A 26,749-nucleotide genomic window follows, 5' to 3' on the forward strand; every position below is an offset into this window, starting at 1 on the left:
ATAAAGACATGAAATAAGGAGTAAAACAGAAAATGTAATGAATAAAGGATCGACAACTTCTTTTCCCTTCGACGGTCATTGAGAAACACGATTATAGCGTTATTACGTTGCTTGAAAAAAATATCACTGTAAATGAAATAAAAGTAATTTGAAATCATTATAATACTACAGTTTTTTTTTTTATAGAATCCATATTTATGCAAACAATCGCATAATTTTGTATTAAAATAAAATTAGTTTAACAAAACTCAAATTATGCAAAGTGTTTAATAACTATTTGTATAACTGCATACTATGTGTATAGATAGATACTGAAATTATTTAAAACGAACTTTTGTAATTATAATTTTGTGTCATTATGTACTATTTCATCAAATTAAATCATAACATAATAATATTATCATTTTATTATAGTTAATTATTTTACAATTAAATTCTTAAAAATTAAAAAAAAATTAATTAGGTAATATTCAAGCACAAAATAATCAAATTATTATTGTATTTTAATTATTTTATTACTTATTATAGTGGATGACTAAAAGTTGAATTATTATAGAATCGAGTGAAAAGTCGTCGAAACAATATATTTTTTTATTCGATAATAATTATATTTGCTGTTTAATAAGATGCCTCACAGAACAAAATATTTTTATATAATTAGTATAATAAAAGTTTATAAAATATAAGCCTTTTTTATAGAAAATAGAGCTTCAACAATTGCTTGCAATAGAATTTTAATCAACGCATCAATTAATTTAACATATACACATCGATTTTCTAACGAAAACTTAGAAGAGAAAATATGAATTTATCAAATGCCCGGTATAAGTTTACTGAAAATTGTACACTGTATGCGTAGTTCATTTAAACCATCATCTAAGCGCACATTGTTTGAATATTTATATGCTGCGCGCGTTGTTGGACAAAATATTGTTATCGTAACTGAATTTTCATTGTGTCTTAGCTGTATTGAAATATCGTCATATAAATGCCATGCTTCTAGCGGCGTTCTTTATACCTGACTCTATTTTAGTAAGAGATTCAGAAAAAATACTTAATTTATTGGGTACAAAATTGAATGGCTGATGGCTGGCGTTCATCTTCAATGATTTACGAGCATGCGATTTTTGGACCGTCTGTCCGTTTACGGGTTACAGTAAAAGTCACTTATAAAACTTGAACGATGACTTTTTTTAGTATTTCGTGTCGTTATGGGAATAAAAACCAAAATGATTAAGTGCAGAACTGTAATCAGTTTATGTGTTGTGTTTTTTTCCTTTTGTAGAGTTAGCGAACTGCTAAGCTGCTAGCATAGAAAGGAGGGGGGACACTTTCGTTATTGCCAGTGAGTTATCATTCTCGCAATTTTTACAGACTTTTGTCAGTTTTTATGAAGGTATTCGGATGATAAATAATAGCGGAGACCTTATTGCATGCGCGCTGAACGACAAAATAAAAAGCCTTTTTACAAATGTCTCTCCCCTATAGAGTTGCCTGGATATGGAGGCAGGGTGGTAAGCAAGCAAGCTGGCAGGCAGGTAGGCATATTTATGGGCACCCCCGTTTCTTGGACCAAAGGATTTTCTACTCTTCTCGTCGTTACTCATTTTCGGTTAATTTATGTGGTCTCTAACCCGGCAAATATTAGGTACAGCGGGCTGTTATTAAAATCTCGACTTGATGGATGATGACACACGGGCCCACGTTATGAGTGTATATATGTGTGTGCTCGTAAGGCTTTGAGTGGTTGTAGTGGTGGTAGTGGTAGTGTCGACAGTGAGGGTAGCAGTGGTGGCGAAAAGCGTAGGGGGACTTTGGGAAAAACTCCCCTACGTCGTGTGACCCCGGGTTCGCTATTTTTATGGCCTATTTACCGTTTATTATTATTGGCCCTGTGTTATTATTGTTACCAAGTACTTTTTACCCCCCGTCGTTTGCCGCCACTACTGTACCGTCGCCGTCGCCCTTTTCGCCTAATCGCCTACAATGTCGAGCTTTTTATTGCTCGCCAACTATGTATGTGGAACATTCCATTGGCAGTACTCTGCCGCACTACATACTCCCCGTGGTTGGTTATCAATACGACCTGGTTTTATAGCAGTCTACAGTACACTATAATAACATAGGGTATTTTATTCATTTTTCATTATTTCACAAGCCTATATATTATTATAAACATACAAATTTTTTTTTATCAATTTAATCATTATACTATTCTTTTGTTTTTTTTTTTTTTATTTATTATATATCTCGGCTATAAACATTATACGTAAATTATAATCATTTCTCATACTATCACAGGTGTTCAATTCAAATTAATTCTTTTATATCGATTATAGGTATTTTGTTCTATCATGTAATCTTGTAAAATTGTATAGATTGATGTAATCATTACTACACCATCACTTAAGTACGTGATATCGATGATAATCCCTTCGTTATATAAATAAAAAAAAAATTAAATTAATATGAAACAACACAGTGTAATATTTTGATTTAAATTATGGTTATATAACGATGTGTCGTATAGGTACTTATGGTTACATAATTCACGCCGGTTAAAATTAAAAACGTTGATTTTTATGAACGGTAATAAATTTTATGAGTCGAATATTTATTACAATAGTTAAAAAAAAATAACAGTTTTAAATAATATTTAAGCCAATTTAAGTAATATTTTTTTTTGTAATTACAATTAAGTATTGACCAAAAGAAATTTAATTCAGAAAGATAAATAAGTAAAAACGCAATTTGATTATCCTCATATTACATTTTCAAACTAAAATTGAATATAAAATCTCAAAAAATCAATACTTTTTCAACATTTTATTTCACTTTTACTAAAGTAATTATTTAAATAATAGGTGAATAAGTAGCACAAATTTCTATGGTCATTGTATTTTTTGTTAAAAATCCAGTTAAATAAATTAAAATGACACTGTTGTAATCGTAATAATTTTTCTACGTAGTTTTTTGTAATTTATATTCGATAAGTAGTATGAGTGCCATATATTTATTGTGTTTATTTTACAAAGTTTTAATTTTTAATTTATTTTAACAAAATTTGTATAATTAGAGCCGTAAAAAGTAGATTAAAACTTGACGTTGTAACACTATGTACTTTACCATGTATTATAAACTATAATACATTTTGTACATCTTTATACTAAGTAGGTATACTCGTTAATTTTATAAATGAGATGCTTTAGTTTTTAAAATGTATCATAAATCTAGTAAGGTTATAATTGCTTATGAAAATAGCTTTGGAATTAATAATCATATAGTAGCAAACAACACCAGGGTCCACAAATATTGACAATCTTTATAATAGTCCCTTTCTCCTCACATAAATTGTCAAGTACTGCCGTGATGTTGGTACAAAAGTTATTGTTTATTCTTGTCGAAAATAATATTATTAAATTATATATATATTATGTATTACACATTATACAACGATTGCAATTCGTGTGCACAACTTATATTTATTTAATACACAAGTGATTCCCAAATTTGTTTTTTTCGAAGCTTATTATAGCTATTATGAATTTGTCATGGCACATTTTGAATCTATTATTCAAAGAATTCACACTTTTAGATTCAGGAAAAAAAACATTTAAATATTTTTGATAAAATATATGAAACACGATGTATTTATGTTTTTTAATAGTTAGGTATTAATTCTTTACTAAAAAAATATGTTTCGAGTAATTTAAGATTCTGAACAGATCGATGAATATTTTTATTTTACAATTTTTAACCCGTAGTCAGCGTACGGTCAATATTTTTACTATATCTTTAAAACTACACCATGACAGATAACATTTTGTTATTTCTGTTAAAATGATAAATATATATAATAATTATATTAATAATAAGTCAACCATTAATTTCTTAGTTTACCGAATTTTTATAAATTTTAAGTAATGTTTTTTTTTTCTGTCGATCATCCCCTTTTGGAGCTGTAAAAATGCTTCAATATTTAACTTTAAAGTTAGTTTCTGGTAGAAAATTGAACTAAATTGATACTCTTGGGCACAAAAGTAAATAATTCCCAGTACTAACCTAACCAAACTAGTCGAATGTTATCCTTGAAAAACTAGTACTAATAGTAGGTACTCAAACCTTACCGCTAGCTTAACGGACCACGACAAATAAAATTACTAAAGGCGTTGAGGAACCGGGAGAAAAACATCCCCGTGGCTGCTCTCGTCGTTCTACAAAAAAAGTACGTTCGGCATTAACGTTTAACACCAAATGGCGTTACCATTTGGTGTTAAACGAACGAATAATTTCTGAATATTATGATCACCATTGTACCAGATATATTGAATCCATAATCAATATTATTATATTGTTATGACAATTATAAAATGATGACACTACGTACACACACACACGTATATTTAAACTATATATAACTCACTAATGTGTGTAATTCAATATTCGGCTAGTACGCCACCACCAATATATGCCGCAGCAGTCTTAATAAACGTTATGAATACTTGTCAGAGTGTACAGAGCTCGCACACATGCATGTACACACACACACACATATATACGTATATATAATATTATAAACTAGCGTTTAGGAGGGACTCTCTGTGGGCGTACAATCCCTTGGGATTTCGGGTAATGTTTATGCTCGATATTAAATCTGAACCCACCAGTGACGTAATGCGTAACGTTTCGATTTTTTATTATTATTATTATACGATGAAGAACGGAGAAGAGGCAGAAAGAGAAGTTTTTGGGGAGCAGCGAAAAGAGAGTGCTACCATACGCGAAAGATGCGGCGTTATGCATTTTAATATCACAATAACACCGTACGGCGCTGAATATAAGATAAAAAAAAAACCGAGTTGAACCGTGTTTGAACTGCGTTTGAACCGTCAAATTAGTTTTCAAACACACGATGCTTTACGTGACGTAAACCACGAGTAGCATAATATAATGTCATGATTTCGTTCATTCGTCGACTCGTCGTTGTTTTTCTATACTTTTTATTCTTTAAAATAACGGTTTTATTATATACATGACGGATATCTTTTTATTTTGATTAAATTAGTTTTAAAAACCTGTCAATTTATGTACCTATTACATTAGTATTCGATGAAATGCCGTGGACTCGTGTACACTATAACGTTAAACATAAATATTATTATTTTAATATATATAAAGAAAAGAAAACGATGATGTACAATCATAATTATATTGGCATAAGTTATAACTTATAAACGTTACGTATGTGCGCCACTCCGTTTGTGTTCGAAAAAATATCACCACTATACTGTATAATAGATTATAGTTTTTTTTTATCTACAATCAGCTTTTAAACATGTTAATTTAACACAATATGATATAAACCTATATTATATACATAATTTGTTTAGGATTTATGTATATATATATTTTATTTTTATGAAACTCATATAAAAACATAACGCGTAAATCAAGGAGTATAATACATACAAACATAATATAGTTATAATTAAAACACGTTGTCCCCGAAAAATTATTCATAACTCATGTACGATACGTAAATCGTTTCCGCATTCTCTGATATTATTTATGTCCATTTGTTTGAACAAATCTTAAAACAAGATAATGTTTGGGTCGTTTGGGCGGACGGCCCCACGTAGAACAAGGCGCGCGTATATATTGTTATGTTATATAATGTGTGTTTGACACGTTCCTTGGCAGTACACATAATACAATTTTGACCGAAAATTGTTAATGTAATTTCACTTTTCCCCGTAATAATACAATAACTTTTGTTGTGCTAAGCTTTTTTTCTTTCTTATAAATACATTTATTATATTATCGCCCAATGTACAAATGTAACATAAATTAATATATTTATAAAACGATATTTTTAATTTATGTACAAACAACCAAAAGGTCCGAATGAACTAAATAGGTATTGTGTTCGAGTTTCAGACGGTCTGAACTCTGTTTTGAGTGATTGCAGTTGGTTAACCGGATAATGGTGTGCAATTTGTTTAACAAATGTGAAAAGGAAAAGGGTAAGGAGATGACGGGTTTTGGGGTGTTTATAAGGGTCGTTAAAAACTGGACCCAGACGGTTTTTTTTGTGTTTTATTGTTATGATTTTAATTATTCGGTTAACGTTATCCTGTTGCCAGGATTTCCCTACCTCTTCCCTCCTCCAGCCACGCTCGGTGCTTGATTAATGGCTCCTCTCCGTCTGACCGGTGTGGTGACAAATTATTACCAGCAAAACACATCAATTACCGCGTAACCGAGGTCATCTTTCATTTTACAAACCTTTAAAACACGGACGATTTATACAGTTTTACACCTAAACCCTCTTGCCCCCGGTTGAGTGGGTTTTAACGCGTTTTTGAGCTGTGAATGCCCACTGTCTGCAGCTCGAACGGACTCGGCGAATAAATATATATAAATCCACACGCACTGTATAATATAATGCATACATTCATAACTTTTGCATCGATTTAAAATATTTAATGCTCAATATTTATGGCACCTATCAATACTAGTGTACCGCACGTCCACATGCCATGTACACGAATCATCTGCAACCTACTATTGATGTAGCTGGTTATACAGTCTTGATGATATTGTGTTATTTTTTACATTGGTGAATTTTGAATTTTATCATGAAGGGGGATGTACAATTTTTTAATGTATTTATACTATAGGTATATACCTATTACTTGTCTTTATTATTAAGGATTTTAGCTTTTATTTATAAAAAAAAAAATTCATTTCATTGACGATCTTGCTATTTTTATTTATTGCGTAGGTTTAACAATCTCCCTTCATATATCTGGAACTATAGTAAAACAATATAATTGAAAAATGTATATTATTTTCTAAACAATACAACTATATATTATATATATAATTGCTATTATGATGGTCTGTAAATACTTTCCAACATATTCAAATAAACTTTAGGGTCTGTTTCAAACAACATGGGTTCAAATGCATAATACTCGAAAGCGTCATTGTACATTTGTATATATTACAATCGAGAAAACTCAACGATTTTCGGTATAAATAGTATCGACCTCTAAATGTGTACTATAATCCATAGTACAGAGTCATCAAAACACCATACGGTAACGCATTCTTTCACTAGATTTACAATATCGTTCGTGTTAACAAAACGTTCGAATAGACATATAATAACTGAATACTTTACTACACCGTATCGTCGATTTTACGAGGACATCGCGTACTATATGTATATATATACAGAGTGATTCAGACATAAAAACTTAGACCATATTTTAAAATTTTTGATATATTTAGAATTACTTAAGGAATAATCTCTTAGGATACAAACATTTATTTTTCAAATAAAAATCCCACTCTTCTACAGTAAATTATTTAGTAGTTAGTTTTTTTATAAGTTTAGAAGTATCAATATTAAATTTCAAGCTATCAATTTTTGGACTATTTATAAAAATGGTACATTAGTTACACTAGATTTAAAAAATATTACACATAATTAATTTCTATAAAAGCCATTTTTAAACGCCATTACTCTTAATATCGACATTTTTAAAGTCACTCAATAATTTAGAGTAAAAAAGAGTAGTTCACAATTAAAAAGAAACAAGTTTGCATCACAGGAAACTCGTAATTTAGTAGTACAAAATCCTCATGATCTTTGTAAATTCGAAAGTTCAAAAATGATTAGTTTGAATAAGTATATTATTAGGAAAATATACAAATGATGGGGAATGATCATGCTTGGTGAATCACTCTGTACATGTCTAATAATAGTTGTCTATCTATATATTATATATATCCTAGTAATAACTGCAATAATAATAATAATATCCATCGACCACTTCTGCTGCCGCCGCCACAGGATCCGCCTTTGCACAAAAGAAAAACGACTTGTGTGCCATATTATACGTAACTGCCAAATGCTTGTATATACAACTATACGAGAATCACAATATCCCTGAGGCTTTGTCGGGGTTTTTTGTTTTTCTTAGATGGAGTGGTTGAGGCTGCAGTACTGTGGGGAAGGGGGTATATATTTCTTCGTTCGGTTGTACGGGATTACGTGGTGAGTGGTGGCGAACGACGGGAAATAAAATAAAATAAATAAATATAACGGGAAAAGAAAAAATAACATTCTGCTAATGTCGTGCGCGTGTGTGTAAAATGATTTATCGGTATCTATGTGGCATATATATATATATATACTCATCTGGCAGCGGTGGCGGAGGTAGTGTGTGATACGATGCTCAGCAGAGGGTATAACGCACGCGACGGTATTGAGCTCTATTGGGATGATCGTGTTTTTAACCGCACTGTTTGGAATTCTGAAAATGTCCTGCGGAAAAAGCGTGAGATAGGCCTCTCCGATCGGTCAATATAATATATATATACCATATACAATATACGTATCATGTTCGGACACGAAGGCGCGCGCGACTTTAGGGTAGGGTATTAGGTCACAGACGTATAGTCGGCTCTCTGGTTAACACCTCTCTAATAATATACGACGTGGCGATACTCGTAGAATTTTTTTTCAGATATACGCGAAACGAGGAGTGCCATAGAGGACCCTATTTGCACCGCAAATCCACCGACCCGCAATATTATTCCATCCCTCCAATCACCAATATAGCTTCCCCTCACACACACCCAGTACTGATATTATTTTCGCTATTTTTTACTACTTATTCCAATAGTTCGGTAAACACGCTCACAATTATACGAATACCAGAATACCAATCGTATGTAATATATAAGTTAAGGCAGGGGTCACCAAATGGCGGCCTGCGGATGAATTTTAACCAGCCCGCAGACAAGGACAAAAGAAGCCGATAATTTAATACGAAATTATTGACGAATCGACATATTATAATAAATATTGTGTATTTTGAATTTTTATGGCTCACGAGAATTTTCAAAATTTTTATTGTGGCCCACGGAAAGTTTTATTTGGTGACCCCTGAGTTAAGGTGCAGTTTGCGAATGTTGACAGTCAACGGCATATGTTAACATTTACCAAAAATCGTAGTTAATGTTGACAAAATGGTCTTAACGAGTTCACACACCGGTGATTGTTGACATATACAATTAGTGTTTGATAAATGCTAATCACGCTTGAAGCAAAATGTATACTAAAAGGTATTTTTGCATTATTTTGTAGAATTAAGACTTTATCAGTCCAGTCACAATATGCTTTGGAGACGTTTAGACGATATTAATGTTATCGCATCAGACAATCCGATTGTCAATTGTTTGCTAGATAATATAATATACTCTCGTCATTTCGTCAGTATCGACTCATATACTAAACCAAACACAACAGCGTTTTAATTAAAACGTTTAAGAGTAATATATATTATATTCGAATTAAACTTAATAATGGATAAAAATATAAAAGATATTTTTATAAAAAATTTAGTGCACTTTTATTTAAAAAAAGGGGAGAAAGATCATTGTTTTTATTTAAGCATTGAAAAATATGATAAATACATGTCAACATTCACAAAATAACTATTGCGCAAGTTAACAAACACTGGTAAATATCTACATTGCAAGATAATTGAAAATATTGATAACATTCACCAAAAAAATTAGTAAATGTCAACAAGCACCTATGACTGTCAACATTCTCTGCCATGCGGTCATACTCCTTAACATACATAATATTATTTATCGTAGTTTATATATATAATACCACTATAATTCGGTGTTGGTTTATTTATTGTTGTTGTTTTTTTTTTAACAGTGTTCTTTTTTGAAGCAGTCGGTCTTACAAAATTCATAGTTTCTTTAATTCGCATTGTTGCAATATTCAGTATCATCGATATCTGCTTTAATTATGGTGGTTAATTGGTCAAACGTTAATGATTGTTCTCAATATTGTGCTTCGTGCGTTTTTTGAAATTTTTTAAATATTCACTGTTGCCAGTGGCTAAATTTAAATTTATGTTTTTTAATCATTATACGAACACCAGGTTATTTTTGCCAGATTCGAACGTGTACCCGCGGAGTAAACACGCGATCACTTAATAGCAGTCACAAAACCGTCGGGCCACATTGTAGAAAACAAAATATATAATACGAGTATATATATTATATACGCTTATTGCTTTCTCACGACGATTAAGTGCTTCGTCCGTTCTCTCCCTCCTCGGGGCGAAAACAAATATATCCTATGCTCTCTCGTTAATTCGTTTCACTCTTCTGTATAATATAGCCGTTCTATTATTTATCGCCTCAGCGCGCAAAAAACAAAGCGACGCGGTGGATTAAAATCTCGAAGGGGGTAAGTAGCACTATGTACAGTGCCTATATTATACACTGATCGCGGGCGGCGGTAAGCTGTAGTTCAGAAAACTGTTTTCGCAGTTAGGTGAGAACTGTATACAGTAACGTTATACGGTAAACGTCAAACGCAATTAAACACGGTGTCCTGGCAAAACGGGTCGCTTAATTAAATTTTCGCCTTTTTATGTCTGACAACCTTATCGCAGTACCCGTCTCCGTGCACGCCTCACCGCCCCCACGCTGTCGCCGCCGCCACCGTCCGAGAAGGACCCTCTGTTGTGTCTGTCCTCTTCAAAGTTAAATGGCAAAAAAAAAATGAACTTATATATAGGTATATACAGCACGAAGTCGTTTACATGACGGGTAGGGTCTGTACAGTTGACTGCACATGACTAGAGAACACGCATAAGATACACTTTTAATTTCATTTCGTCGACGTTTTTATTTATATATTTTTTTTCACTATACTACTTCTCCCACTTACAGCGTTTGCAGTAACAGTGTGTGTGTGTACGCCGCCAATAAAACGTTATGAGTGAGAGTCAACTGCCTTAAAATCCTTGTTACGTATTTTTTTCACCCCCCCCCCCTTTTACGTTCACTGCGTACTCGCCGAATAGCGCGGGAATTCGAGAAATTCCGCTGGCTTTTCCCTTACCTTTTTCCTATACTTTTATCCATTATGCAGAACAGTCTCTGGTAGGAGAGGTTGAATAGGTTAGGCAGGTTAAGGGAGGGGGTAAGAGACTGAGACGAGGAAAAAAAACCGATTTTCGTGCGCGCGTTTTATATATATATATATAGGTAGGAGGTATATACACATAATATTATATACCTTTTGATCCGTTGTGGCGATGTACGGCAGGTGGGTAATAAAAACGCGACGCTATAGCGCGCGTTTTACCGTCTTCCCGATATTTTTATTATTATATCAATTTATCATGACGTCGTTTCACTGGACTGCGAATAGAATGATCTGCGTCAGTAACGCACGCCAAGCCAATATTATATTATGAAGCGACCATCAAATGCCGTCTCGTCACAATACACATTAGTAACTACCTACCGGGTTAGGGCTGGCTATATTTTTGACACGCCGGCAATTACTAGTATTTGTTAATCACTGGCGTTCTGTATTTTCGTTATTTGAGAATTAATATTTTTATATTCAATCTCACATGACAAAATTTAAAAAAAATTATGCACTCCCGTTAAACCACTAAATAATCTAAAAAATTTATTTATTTATTTAAAATTGTATTATTTTTAAATATGACATTTGGCTAAACAATAATTGTAGATTCACCCAAAACATCGTTGATATTGATATAAATATCCATATCAACATTTGAAATACCACCATTCCTATCACACCCCACAGGTACCTGTATACTACGATAACAATTATGTCACGTGGATTTAATTTATTATTCCCTCGGGGTTTTCGTTTTAATTCCACTTGACACGTTGTACGACAAGTTTGTTTGGTATTATATACCATATTCATGATATATATTGTTCATCGTTACATCGATACGGTTAGCAACGCCGAAAGAAAACATCGAGAGCATGTTGACAATTGAAATAATTTTATTTTTTATTATTATTTTTTTAAATTATAATCAATATGTTTCATTATTTTATATTCATCACAAAAATAATAATATAAACCGCTTAAACGACACTATGACTGTTCCGTTGTCCCTGTCACCCTAAGTCAAAAAAAAATATATATAATACCAGCGTATCTTGTTCGGCAATCAAAATATTTCACTCCCCATTTTTTCCCTCTCGAATTAGTTTGCAGTCCAAAAGAATTCTGATTAAAATAATAATGCAATAATACTGCTTTTAAGATTAAGTCACTTTGATATAATGGGTGAGAAAAAAAACCCGGAAAATTCTGTCCATTTCACACGCACCGAAAGCAAAAGAAATCTTTTTTAACTGCTCATTATTACTTAAATACAGTTTTTATTCATTGCCCGACTTTTTTCTTATTCATAATTAACAGAAAAAAAATGTTTTTCAGTCGTTTAATCGAATAACTTTTTCAATTATTGAAATCGTTTAAACTTGCTGTTTTCAGTTGAAACTTTTGACTCTTGCGTTACAATAAAAAAAAAAACTAAATGTTACATTATTTTCTTATGACAGTTGTATGTTTAATATATTTAATACAACATGTATACAACATCGTTTATTAATGCATATTGTACATTTTAATAATTAACGGAAAATCATGTAATTTCGTATCTTTAGTGTACAATATAACCTACTATGAAATATAATTTTTATATATATATAAATGTATATGGTTGCCTATTCTATAAAGTTGTAATGCATTTTTAAACAAAAACTAATTAATCACAATATGATAAACAGTAATTTAATTACTTATAGGTACTTACTTCTGTATGTCAACATTTTTATTTGTAATATAGCTAACATAATTATTACCATTTCATTAACCCATTTGTGTTTATTTTAATTTAAGCCCTTAATTATTATCCCTGAGATTTTTAATCGAGATTGCCCAACAAGTAAACATTTAAGAAGGAAACGAGAGTTCGTTAGACCAAGCGGTGGTGATAGTAAATACACAAGTACATACTTAATTTTTATAAATTTTACGAAAAAACAGCAAAAAAAATTATTGATAAAATGTATTTCCGTACCATCTCTCCCATTGGCAAATAATGTATTTCAGTATTTGTAATATTTACAACACGCGTTATTGGTCATAAGATTCCACTGCCATAGAATCAACCGTCAAAATCAACCAAGTTTGAAAAACATCTATCATTGTAAACTATAAGCATATCAAATTCAATGTACATATTATCTGAGAAAGAGAGGATTTGAATAAATTTCTAGACAAGCAACTAAAAAATAAATATTTTTTACAAAATATTCACATTTTTATTTAATTAGTAATTTTATCATATGTATAGCTTATTCATCTTATAAGTTATATCTTATATTTATTTCGACTTGAAATCAAAAATTATTCTAATTGTGTTGTCAATTAAATTAATAGCCCTTAGACGAAGTACACGTAAAAGATCTTCGTTGATTATTATTATTCCTCATTATTATTATTATTATATTTATCATATTAATATTATATATACACTGTACAATTCTATTTCACTTGGGTTCGGGTGTATCTCATTGTGCCTTTTATAAATATAATTTAATGTTTAAAGAAAAACCTCGCACATTCCTCTCGTCTGCGTACACGTGCACTTGTCATATAGATTACGTATGCAATTAATTTCTCAACACTTACGGACATGAAAAAAAACACTTAATAATATTATTAACAACACGTATTATTAATTATTATTATAATTGGCAGTGGGCTGCACAAACGTGTGGCGGCTGGTAAGGTTTCTTCGGTTTTCTTGCCGCTAGCGCTCACCCTTAACCATTATAATTGCGCGTAAAAACAAACAAAAACATTGTAGTAGCAATAATAATAATAATAATAATGAATCGGACTCAATTCAAAACATTTACGTGGTTTGCCCCTTGAGGATTTAACTCACGGGTTCAAAAGCTGAATGACACATGTGCGGGTGCCGGGCACTTGTGCAAAACTTCCATTGCGGAAACGTGTCGACATGTACGTATATATTATATATTCGCAACGAGTCAGTAAGTTTGTATTAACTATTGTGAGGATAAACTAAACTGACATAAACGAGAGCCTACGATGTCTTTGAGAGTTTTTTTTTTTCCTATATTGCGTTGTAGAAAACGAGAACTCTGAGTGCTTCAGTTATTAGGGACGGCTAAACGAGAAAAGTAAAACGGCTGCCTGGCGGAAAATTACGCTATCGCTTAGTGTTCAAACAAAATTATATGTACACAAACTAAAAATTAAATAATAAAGGAACAAGCGTATATGTTAAATTATAGTTTACAAACAAAATACAACAAGAAAGACTACTACTCTGCATTATTTTAAAGGTATTATAGAAACGTGTTATGCCAACATCGATATACATGTTGACGGTGAGTTTGTATTTAATACGATGGTTTGCGATGTAAGATACATTCATATCGAATAATGTGTGATAAAAACGTATATTATACCTCGACGATTCTATGGATAGAGTGGTAAATGTACGCATGGTGGGATCGATATTAGATAAATTTTAAGCTTTTTTATACTTAAAACTTTATGTGGGATCATAATTGATTAGAACTAATCTATAGTAAGAACTCTTTCTTCCTTAAATATTCAAATTGTTAAAATATGGCTCGTTCATCGTTGCCCTTAATTGTATTTAATTTTAGTATTATAAGTTGTTAAATTAGTAATTATTACTCTTTCACAATAAATAAATATATATTGCTTAATTTCACTTTTGACTTTATAATATTATGTATAATATTTACACAAGCCTTCTTTAAGTATATAATATATGTTCTGTGGAACTATTTTTGAATTGTAGCATTTGCTGTTATTTAATATATTTAAAAACAATTTACATTTGTATGGTAGCAGATATTTTTGTTTTATATTTTACTCACTTAGTATCATGATGATTTGGTTAAACTGTATCGACACTGCTAATATATCAATTATTGTGTTAATTGTGATAATTTATTTGGACCTGTGTCGGAGAGTGCACCTGGCCACCATTTTGTTAAAACGTTAAATTAACATTATTGGCTATTTCGTATCAAGCTAACGACTTAAATACTATAATTGGACGATTCGTTTTTCAAAAAGCGTTAAGTTTAATATTTATGTAAATCATGTAATTAATGTTTTTTAAGCGATACTGAAAGCCTTGGTTTGTTGTATACACACCATAATGGCGTTCAACGGGTGTGCAGTTCAACAGTCAGTGAGTAGTTTGTTGTACAATTCGATTTTTTTAAGTAGATAAAACTATTTTTGTTTTAAAAGTAAGTAATATTTTTAAAGTATTCTTTAAGTAAAACAACACTACCTTGTATAGGTTAGGTATATCTTACATGTGACATAAGGCTCGTAGATTTTCTGAAAAATATAAAATATTTATTTTTTTAATAACCATCTTGAAGACTGGATCACACAAATAGTTATTGTGCTATTTTAAAATTTTTAAAAATAATAACTAAATAATATCTTGTTAAAAATGCATCCTATGCTATGCTTACTTATATTACACTATAGCTGTATTGATGATTAATAATTAGTGTTATTATATATTAACCTATTGTGTCAACTATATACCTGAAATGAGAAATATTAATTTTTTTATTTGTATTTACAATTTTTGTATAATATACGTAGTGATTTAACAAAAAACAATTATTAAAAAACTTAGTAGTTACAATAAATTGATTCTTTAATTAGAAAATTAACAAACTAATTAAGTTAAAAAGTTTTATAAAAAAAAATTATATAAGATTAGGTACATAAACAAAAATGCAATTATATATTTAAAACGACTTTAAAACTAAAATCTTCTTACTTTGTTGGATATACTTTGCTTCACTCTAAGATATTATCGATGACAATGTACTTGAAAGAAAAGACATATATTTGAGTGGAAATTGCGGAACCGCAATCAAAGAGGATATTACGCCAAAATGTGCTTTAATATTCACAAAACAATCTCTTAGGGAATCGTGGTATGTACAACGATAAAGAGTATATGTAGAGCACAATGAAAAGAGAAGATTATGATATTGAGTGATGCATTATAATATCGAGAAGTAGCTAGGATAGTTTAGGTATGACGTGAAGTAAAATTACGATGAAAATTCATAGATGAAATGCGTTTAGTCGCTGTGATGTCTTAATATCTTACGAGAAACATGTAATTATAACGAAGAGTACAGCCTGATTGGATGGTACACGCTAAACTTCAACAACTCAATGTCTTGAATAAAATACTGTCGATCCGACGACGAACGGTTTCCAAGTAAAATATATAATTGTCCATCCCCGGGCGACGCGTTACACATATGATAGCTGCGGCCTTAACCTGCTCAATGTGTCCATAGCATCGGTTACACACAAATAATCACAATAATATTATAAATTAATAACACGGTTTGGAGAAGGTTCGGCAGGCTGTATGCAACCGGGCGCATAGGAACGTAGATTATGGTAATATTGTTGTGAGTAATTTGTTTTTATGACTAAAACGGTTTTCACGGTTATCCTCCATATTAAATTCGTATGCCAAGCGCGATTGGGTAACGCGCCGACTAAAAAAAAAAATATATATATTTTAATTATACATATTTTTGCATAAATAGTTATTATGCGGTGCGATTCGTCGATGTAATAATATGAAAATATATTATAATATATATATATACATGACTCCGCCCCGGGTTAAAATGTAATTATGTATTTATTATTTTCAACTCATCAACATCACGATATCACACTGGCATCAAAATGTGCGCGAGCGTCTATTTATGATCGAAACTAAGGCTACTAATTGTTTATTATATTTTATTTTTCTCGTTAACAACGCCATCACCGAAACGATTTAATTTTGGGCATTTCGGCAATCATTTTGGTTCGAAATTATTTTAGGTGGTTTATCCGTAAAATAGATAAACACTGCGAGTCGTCATAGCATTGATTCCATTAAAAACTACTTTTTCTGTACGATACATGTATGTATATGATATAATTATATACAATTTGTGTAGGTACAAAACATCATTGATCTACGTATTATTATTATTCTATTATAAAAGTCATAGTTCGTATCTATTAAAGTATAGAAAAAACTTAATAATCATCAATTCTTCTATAATAGACAATTTTAGCGAACAATTTAAATAAACAAATCAGCTTAACTGGATTATATCTTGTTTATAGACATGTAGTTGTGTAATATGTTTAACTGTGATTATTTTTAGTTGAATTTTAACCTTTAGTGTTTTTTCATAATCTTATTACTATTCAAGCTATGCTGCTAAGTGTTCTTTCGATGAAGTATACTCGTAATAGTATTACTGTAACGTTTAACTGTATATTATTACCAATATAGCTAAGTAATTTCTTGGCGCATATAATATATATAATTATTGCCGTCACATTAAGTACTGGTAAATTGGTATATAAATTATTATTGTCAGCAATTATTTTTATTTCACTACATAGATTTTAATTTGCATTTCTTATTCAGTTTATTCCAAAAATGTTAAATGAGAACTTGTAATTATAAGTTACAACCCTAAATTATGAGATTTGAAAATATACCCATCGTTCGTTTAATGTTAACGTTGGTTACAATTAAGTCGTTAAATTTATATTCAAACGCATATAATTAAATACTTACTGCACTGATAATGCACATTAGCATTTGTGTACTATTAATATTTATTTGTAGGTATTACCTAAATTATAATTCACTTTCTATATAATAACTCTCCAAAAAATTGTAGATCCTCTTATTTAAAAGTTATACACAGTAAATGCCAACTATTATACATAATGTTGTGTATTTGGATAATAATGCCTAACCTTGATAACTATGAAATATAAGAAATGGAATTGGTTTAGTTTCATTATCGTTTCAACATTTGATAAAATTATATAGTATGTTAATTGTATAATGCCACATATTATTTATATTTATCATACGCTCAACACATTATAGAAAACAAATACTTGTCGTAGTACAACCGCTTTGTATGTATTAATATGTTAGTTAGTAACATAACAAAACATTAAAAACTAATTAATAGTTTAATCAATTTTTTATACATTAAATAATAATTATATAATGTGTTAGTCTCGCTTTCAATTCGAAAATTTGAATGACCCTCCTCAAGTTAGCACACAGATCTCATTCACATATTTTATAGTTAAGTTCACTATTTATATATTTAATATTGACTTTGCGAATTGTGAGCCCGCAATGTTGGTCTTACGAAAAGTAAATATACCTACCATATATGCAGTACATACTATTACGGATAATTCGTATAGTCCTTGTCACTACCACCCTTAAAATTAATTTCCAAAAGGTAATTTGGAATTTTATCCTAAGTAACTGGAAACTTACATTGTAGGTTTAAGGTTTAGGTTAAATTGTCATTAAGTCGTAATAAATTGTTAAATTGTTGACCAATTATGAATCAGTATACATTCAAAAACAGTTAGAGATGGAGAATTTATAGTCACTATAAAATAGTAATTTATTTTTCTATAATTTATACAGCAGATTGAACTAATTTTAACCCAAAAAATCGCATCTATAATAAAGTAAATCATATTTCTATCAATTTATAAATAAATATTGACCAACAATAAAACAGTATGAATAAGTTCATATTATTGTTTATAAAATAAATTACAATTCGATTTAGATATTTTTCATTATTAAATGATAATTTAAGTAATTGTAGAATACTTTCAGGTTTCTATGATAAAATTTTTTTTGTAATTACTAAAAACAATAAAACCTTTTTAGATTAAAACGGTATATTATATTAAGACGCCCCCAATTTTGTTAAAATTTTAACTACAAAAGTTCGCAAAAAAAAAAAAAATTGGCTTCACTTTAAAAAATAACAATTTATAAGCTAGGATTCTTATTTGTATTACATTTTCAAGATTTAAATTTAAAATTGAAAATATAATAAATCTACAACTACAAAATAATTTGTAAATTATCGATATTTTAACATTTGGTAAAATTTGAACTTCTAACGCATGAAATTAAATTGAGTCTATATATTTTTGATATTTTTTAATAGCTATAAAAAAGTCTTATAAGGAATCATTTGTTACATTTTAAAGCTTTTTAATTTGAAAAAAGTTTAACTCAAATGTGCGAAACTACTTGTGTAATATTTTGATATGATCTATATTCATCTTTTTTGAATTACAATAAAAAAAAAAACAAACGCAACATTGATTTTAACAAAAACTAGCGTATTCCCGTTTTCCATATTTTTTTATTATCCTGTATGTTTTGATAAGTAATAAGAATTTTCTAATTTTAAGCCCCCTCTTCTTCCAGAGTGCCAACTTGAACCTACCAAATAGCAACCAGATATACCTACACCATCAAAGTTGGCATTGTTACTGCTCCAAAATGAGAGAATTTTTAAAATAAATCACGCGCTATACAAATGATATAAATGAAAAAAAAATAGATTCTCCGAGTGAGCGAAAATATTCAAACAATCAGAATTATAAATATAGCACTTGATTGAACGTACACAGACAATGGATGTGCATGCTTAATCATTAAATTCTTCGATCCTATAATGAGTGTAACGTGCATTGTGGTCAATTCTAACTGTTATAGCACCACGTCGAGTATAATAATATTATTAGGAAATCTTGATTATACTGTAGGCGATTCGGGGAATATTGCGCGGTGCGGTGGAGATCGCGTACTACCCTCTCCGGCCAAAGTCCCGTTGCGCTGCTGCAGCGCACGTCCGGCGGCGGTGACGCCGCGCGCGCCCAGAAGTTTACGATACTTTGATGTTTCGCGGTTACTTAGGGTTTTGTTTACTATGTATCGCAGACCGCACTTTTGTTGACTGGTCGAGCACGTATAGATTTGTTAATAAAGAACGGACAGACCCTTCTTGGGATTTGTATGCGCAGCGGATTATGTACGGCGTCGGCCGACATGACGCTTCTATATTCGCGTGCGCCGACGAGTTCCGGGACGTATATATATAGTTTCGAAACGTATAATATCCTAGGGCGAGCGGCGACGGCCAAGGGATAACGAGTATATAACTCGTCCAAAACTAAAAAGAACATCATAATTCATAATTATATGTCGGACACGCGTTCGACCGCTGAACGATACTATACAGCTTACAGATTATATCATAATAATATATGTGTGTCGAGACGCGTCCCGGCGTTTTAAAATATTCGAATAAAACTCGTGTAGCAAATTTATCTAATTATATTTATTTGAAAGTGCGGTTTATAATTAATACCGTTTAATATTATAATTGTTGCATTATTTGATCAGGAAAATGTCAGGATGATTTTGCATAACCCGACCACACTTATATTTCTTAGATATTCGAGTAATGTTGTGCACGACAAAATAATAATATTAAGATATCTGCAATTCAAATTGTCTATTCAATTACTAATATCCCACGGTTATAATTAATTAAGACGATTTTATTGAAAAATAATTAATCCATGCTTAACAATAATATCACTAATGTGTCTAAATAACTTTGTCAGTCAAAATTTAACTGCGGTCGTTAACAAAAGTAAAATATTTTAAATTCTTGCTCACTAATGATGGTAATGATGTGTGATTATAATGACGCTTATCATTATATTGCACTATTGAAATAATTTCACATACGATTGCAGCTGAAACATGAAATGGGCCAATATATTGTTGTTACCATATAGTGAATCTCGTTGCCAATTACTCAGACCAATTAATTGCGGATGAATATTGTAGAACAGGTCAATTTCGAATTGTTGATTAATTTGTTAAATATAACATATTAATACATTTTTTCTAACCATAATGTTGTTAGTTTTCGTATATTCTCGATTTTTAACTTAAACAATAATTTAGATTTTTATTCCAAGTTCAGGTACCTAACAGGATAATTCACCATTTCACCAAGCATGCTTATTCCCTTTTTTTTCAATAATGCAATTATTCAAAACTAATTTTTGACCATATTTTCAAACTCTTAACAATTTTTGTACTACTCGTAGAATGTCGTAGAGACAAATTTCTGTTTTTAAAATAACATCTCTACATTGACACAGTAAATATTTTAATTTATAGTTTTTCTGAAACTTAAATTTGAACGTATCAAAGTTAAAATATTAACGAGAAGATTTGTGTATCAATGATAATAGGTCTATGCAATGAGTTAAAAAAATATGAGAGCAATAGTTATTTAAAAATATTGGTAACTGATATTAACATATCAATATTTATATTTATAAAAATGGTCCAGATATAATAAATATTACAATATTTTATTTTTGTAAAACCATTTTTAAGGACTATTATCCTTTGAATAAACTTTTTAGTGACTAAAAAACCACTCGATCAAATTTTTTAATTAAATATTTCATTATTTAAAAATATATATCCATTAAATAATAAGAGTGAGAGGTCTTTTTTAAAAATCTCATGTTTGTATCTCCACAAAACACTTCATAAGTAACACGAAATATCTCAAGTTTGAAAATGTGGTCTTTTAAAAAATTCAGAAATTTAAATAAATACATTGTTAAACAAAAACATGGAGGATGAACACTCTTGGTGAATACACTATATATTTTGATAAATTCTGTATCGATATAATAATGTTGTTATGAACGGGTCTCTCTAACAATTTTACAGAAATATTAATAAAAAAAAAAAAATACTTACTGACGTAGAACAAATAAGGTTATTCACTAACACCTAATACATGTATACCTATAAAAAGATAAAGAAAGAGGGAGAAAGAGAGATAGAGAGCAAGAAAGACGTTTAAATGTGTTAAATTCGTCGCATCCTCTCTGCCGCTCGCCATGTGGTACTAAATCTTTAAACGAAAACAAAAATCCAGCTGTCGGTGTGTTATTACGTGTTTAGGCGCAATGTTTACTCGGCTGGCATTACTATTGACTCGGTGGTATACACGAGCCTGCTACAGCAATTAGGCGAATCATCGACCGTGTTCGCGTAAACTGTCGGATTTACGACACTCCTCGCGGCAAACTAGTCGCGATCAACAACGCCACCCTGTCTGCTCCATACGTTTTGACCGAAGCCACTTTAAACTTAATACGAATTTGTAAATGTGTTAGCGTATGTATATGTGTATGTGCCTGTGTAACAATATCAAATGAGCTGCGTTTGGTGGTTTAGTGTGAGACCCGAGTTTTATTTTCTCATAATTTTCAGTATATTGCCACTGTTGTTATACTCGGTTATAAACGCCCAGCGCTCTGACCTCGATCTTAAACATGTGATGTCTATGCGTTGTACGTTCGCAGTTAATGACATTATTCGTAGGCCGTTTTCCGCGAGTCGCCTCGTGGGTTGGTTTTAGTAGGTAAAATGTTGAATAAATGTCGGTAATGATCTGTGTTAGTTTTCTTTTAAAACGATTATATACACCGGTGTCGCAAAAATTGCGCGTATTATTTGATATAAATATAAGTATATAACCAAATTGAATTTATAAAAATTAAAAAAATATTATGTTGATTGCATACATAATACATGTAATTGATAAATATTGTTTTAATTTCTCTCACATAAGTCATAACTACAATAAATAATGAATATTATATAATTATATACGAGAATGTTTGATTTTTAATCTTTTTAACTGTACAAAGTGAATTAAACAAAACCTTGCCCGACATATATTAAGCTGTACTCTTCAACTGTAATATACTAGATAATATTATTTATTAATGAAAATATTTTTTATGTTATACAATACCATGAGACATGAACGGTAAAAATTCGTCTATTCTACATACATGTGCAATACATAATGTATATGTTGCTAGGAATCTTGTAGTTTATAATATAGTATTAGGTATACTGAAGACGATGGGCAAAAAATATGTTGTCAAATATATTCTATTCTATAATAGTATAAAAATTAATCGATTGTCAGACGTAAAAAAGCTGAAAAACGCAAAAAAAACGTTCAAAATAATATTTATAACTTAAATTAGGTCCAACAAATTTATGAAAATCGTTGTACGGCCACCATTTTTCGTGTTGAAACGATATAGAAGACAGCCATAAAATAGTGTTCGTTAGATGATTTTCATTAAGACAGAACTCAGAGAAAGATTGTAAGTAGGTACCCACATAAAGCACTGTACAAGTGCTTTTCAATAATTCTGTAATTGAATTTTAAAGTTTTTTTTTTTTTATTATTCATATATTATAATAAGTTTAACATAAACAACGTTTGCGCTATGAACTGTTGATTTTGTTCAATTGATTAGCATTTAGCACGCGACGATAGCGTACATTTTACCATGCAATCTATGTTTCGTGAACACGCGTTTTGCGATTCGTGATACTTATATCTGAATACGTAAGAACATTTTTAAATTTTTACACTCTAATATATATATTATATATACATTATACATATATATCATAATATATATATATATATTATAAACACAATGTTATGGTAGTCCAACGACATCGATTTAAACTTTCTGCACTGGTGCAAGCTGCGGGTGAACCCGTGTGGTTCATATAATATGTGTTTTTCCGAAAAAAAAAGTTGAAACGTTCCGCCGTAATCATCTCATCCCTATCCGTGATGTGATGGAGGGGCGTAGGTTTAATAACACCGAATTGCATTGGCCATCGACAAAGTGATTTTCCACATCCAACTATCATATGTACAGGAGGTGCAGTGTACACTGCACCTTTCAAAACACATCAAGGAAGTTTGGTAATAAGTTTTACGTGGGGCCCATCCTGTGCAACGGTCAATCGCGACGTAGTAGTATAGTATTATAGCAGTAGTAAGAACCGTATAATATTCTCATATCGATCTCGTCTCGAACGACATTTACTATACTAAAGGACAGACGACCGTAAATAGCGAAAACATACTTAGGATTTCGATTTACACTTCGCGTGCGTGTCAAAACGATCAGAGCCGAGGTTGTAATGCGTATGATATTCCTAGTGTATAAGAGCTTATAAAATATGTTTTGACTTTTTTTGATGCGTTTATCAATTATAAAAAATAGTCCAATAAAAAAATATCATTCAATCTCACAAGAACATTATCCGTCTCAGTTTACCTTTAACTGTTCTGATATTATACCAATGCTGATATACTTTTTTCGTGGTTTTTGGCACAATTTACTACCAATATTCGAAAAAAAAATATAACAAAGTTACACATTTAAATGTTCAAATGTTTGAACAAAATAACCTTTGTTTAAACTTTGTACAAAACTAAGCAGTAGGCATATCATATTTTCGAAATCAAATTTTGATACTATTTTAATTAAATTATAAGATGTTATGTGCTCTTTTTACTTCATTTTACTACTAATACACTTAAGTTTTAATTTATACTAAACAATAATTTACAACTTAACTCTTATCGCATTACTATTGCAGTATTGCTACAATGTCTTAGATATTATATTGGCATGAAAGTCGTAATCACTACATAAATATTATATATTTTATAAGGTTATAGATACACTTTAAAGTAAACGCTATACAGAAAACTTCACATGGTACACACATTATGGTTATATTTAAGGACGTAGTCAATTTAGTTGTTATGTTAAAGTCAAGACGATTTTTTGAGATAATAAATATAGCTAAAAAATTACTTTAACACTCGATATATTGTAAAATAAATACAATTTTACTGTTTTACTAATATTATATATTTATATTTATTTATTAATCTACACAACTTATTTGAATTTTAACTGTATGAAAATAATATTTGATAAATATTCAATAGTTTTTGTTAATGCATTTAACTTTATAAGTAATAACCTATATTTTATAATATAATATTCTACTATATTAAACCTGAAAGTAGCGCAATGTGTAAATGTAAGCGATCATTTTCTTTAACTCTGTAAAATTTAAACTTATCTAAACTTGAACTCTTGAATTTATAAGTATCTCTACTTCGATTTTTCAATCTTTATTCTCAAAAAGTTTTAAGTATAGAAAAATATATCACAAATAATATTAATCGAGAAAAAATTTTGAAAAATTTTTAAATATTGAAAGAAAAATAGCTAATAAATTGGTAATTTTTTATATTTTATAATTCATTATAATACTGCAGTAGGTAATTAATATAAAATCTGTGTAAAAATAAATAATAATTATAATTTGTAGTTTTGTGAACATATTATAACAAGTGGCATTTAAATCTATATGCGTAAAAATATATTAAGTAATTCTAAATAATCCATAGCCCAAGCTAAAATACTATAGATTATATAGTTTCCAAAGACTACCAAATGTTCTAATCGTAACAGTACGAGTCCTGACAATGACGTATAGTATTTTAATTTTATTTTGGACTATAATAGCCGACAATAATTCAATATGCATTATTTATTAATGTACATAATATTTTTTTTTTTGACAATATACGAGGCCTATTTTATTTATTCTAATACTAAGTTAATTTATGCTTAGTAGAGGCATTATATTATTATCGGTGGAAACGATATAACCTTTCTACACTTATAATAACTAGAATGTGTAATCATATACACTGCATACCTACGTATATTACGTACACTACCAAATATCTATATTTGGGTTTACTAAACTTTGTCCTTTACATAATATCGATTACGCATAGATAAAATATTGAAAAAAAATACTCAAATAGATTTACAGTGAATAACACCATCAATTACTAAACATATATAGCGTCAACGATGCTAACGCCTGCACATTTTTAAGTATAAGCGAATTGTAGTTTTTAGTTTCATTATCCATAACTGTATATGCGCGGTATTTCCGCTTCAATTGGAGTTGTTCTTTAGCTCGATCTGTCCGTTTGAATTTAAATCGGTTGATTTGTGTTGTATTATTTTCATGACAACTGTTGTGACACGACCCCGGTAGAGTTGTTCGTGAAACTCCAAAGCTTTTTAGTCGCGCACGATTATACTAAACTATTGCGGTAACGCTCCACGCCCCGAAATTCTTGGGCTGACAGTTTCAACAACGAAACCGACATTAACCGAAAGAGTCAGAGTTTTTATTATTAATATTACATAATATGTATAAATATGTATAGATTGAAGATTCATATATGCATTAGACGGCGAATGCACGTGTATTTAATACGTGATATGGATTGGGAATTAGTTTTAGAAAAATTTAGAAGTAGTTAAAATATAGTTACAGTTAGTTTAGTTATAAGGTATTGTCTAAATTCCACAATTCGGAACATTCGTTTGTGTAAAATATTTTTTATCGTGTCATAGTATGCCATAGTGTTTTGTTTTCTTCAGTTGTAAATAACATTTTAATAGAAATCCTCGATTAATAGATGTCTCGACATGCGGCAATGTGTAATCAATGATTAATAGTTATGATTTATATTTGTCGCCGTAACATTATCCGGACAGTTTTATCTCTTCTCATTGTAATACGTCAATAATGCGTTTCGATAATTTTAGGTCTTAAACAAAGCAAATGTATTATTAGTTTGTTTCTTTATATTTATACTATGGACCATAATTACAATTAAAATTAAATAGCACAACTTTTTTTGTTTATAGTTGTTTGCCATCGTAAATCGAATTTGGTTCTGTACAAAGTATAGTTTATAATATATCTACTCAAGTATTATGACAACGATCAACGCGCAGTTGACGAAAAACTAAACACAAACCTAATCTATATAAGTCGACCGAGGAAGTACTGCGCGGGTATTACATTATAATATTATGCGAGCTGTTGTCGGTGGACGCGCAGGAGTTGGACTTTAG

General features: G+C 30.3%; 1 protein-coding gene across 2 annotated transcripts in view; it reads left to right on the forward strand.

The window, feature by feature from the left end:
• The window catches only part of LOC113558749 (protein Teyrha-meyrha), a 132,379-nt gene that overhangs the window by 37,826 nt on the left and 67,804 nt on the right, over positions 1 to 26,749 (forward strand). The window lies entirely within an intron of this gene.

The sequence above is a fragment of the Rhopalosiphum maidis genome, chromosome 3, assembly GCF_003676215.2.
Source record: "Rhopalosiphum maidis isolate BTI-1 chromosome 3, ASM367621v3, whole genome shotgun sequence".
Lineage (NCBI taxonomy): Eukaryota > Metazoa > Arthropoda > Insecta > Hemiptera > Aphididae > Rhopalosiphum > Rhopalosiphum maidis.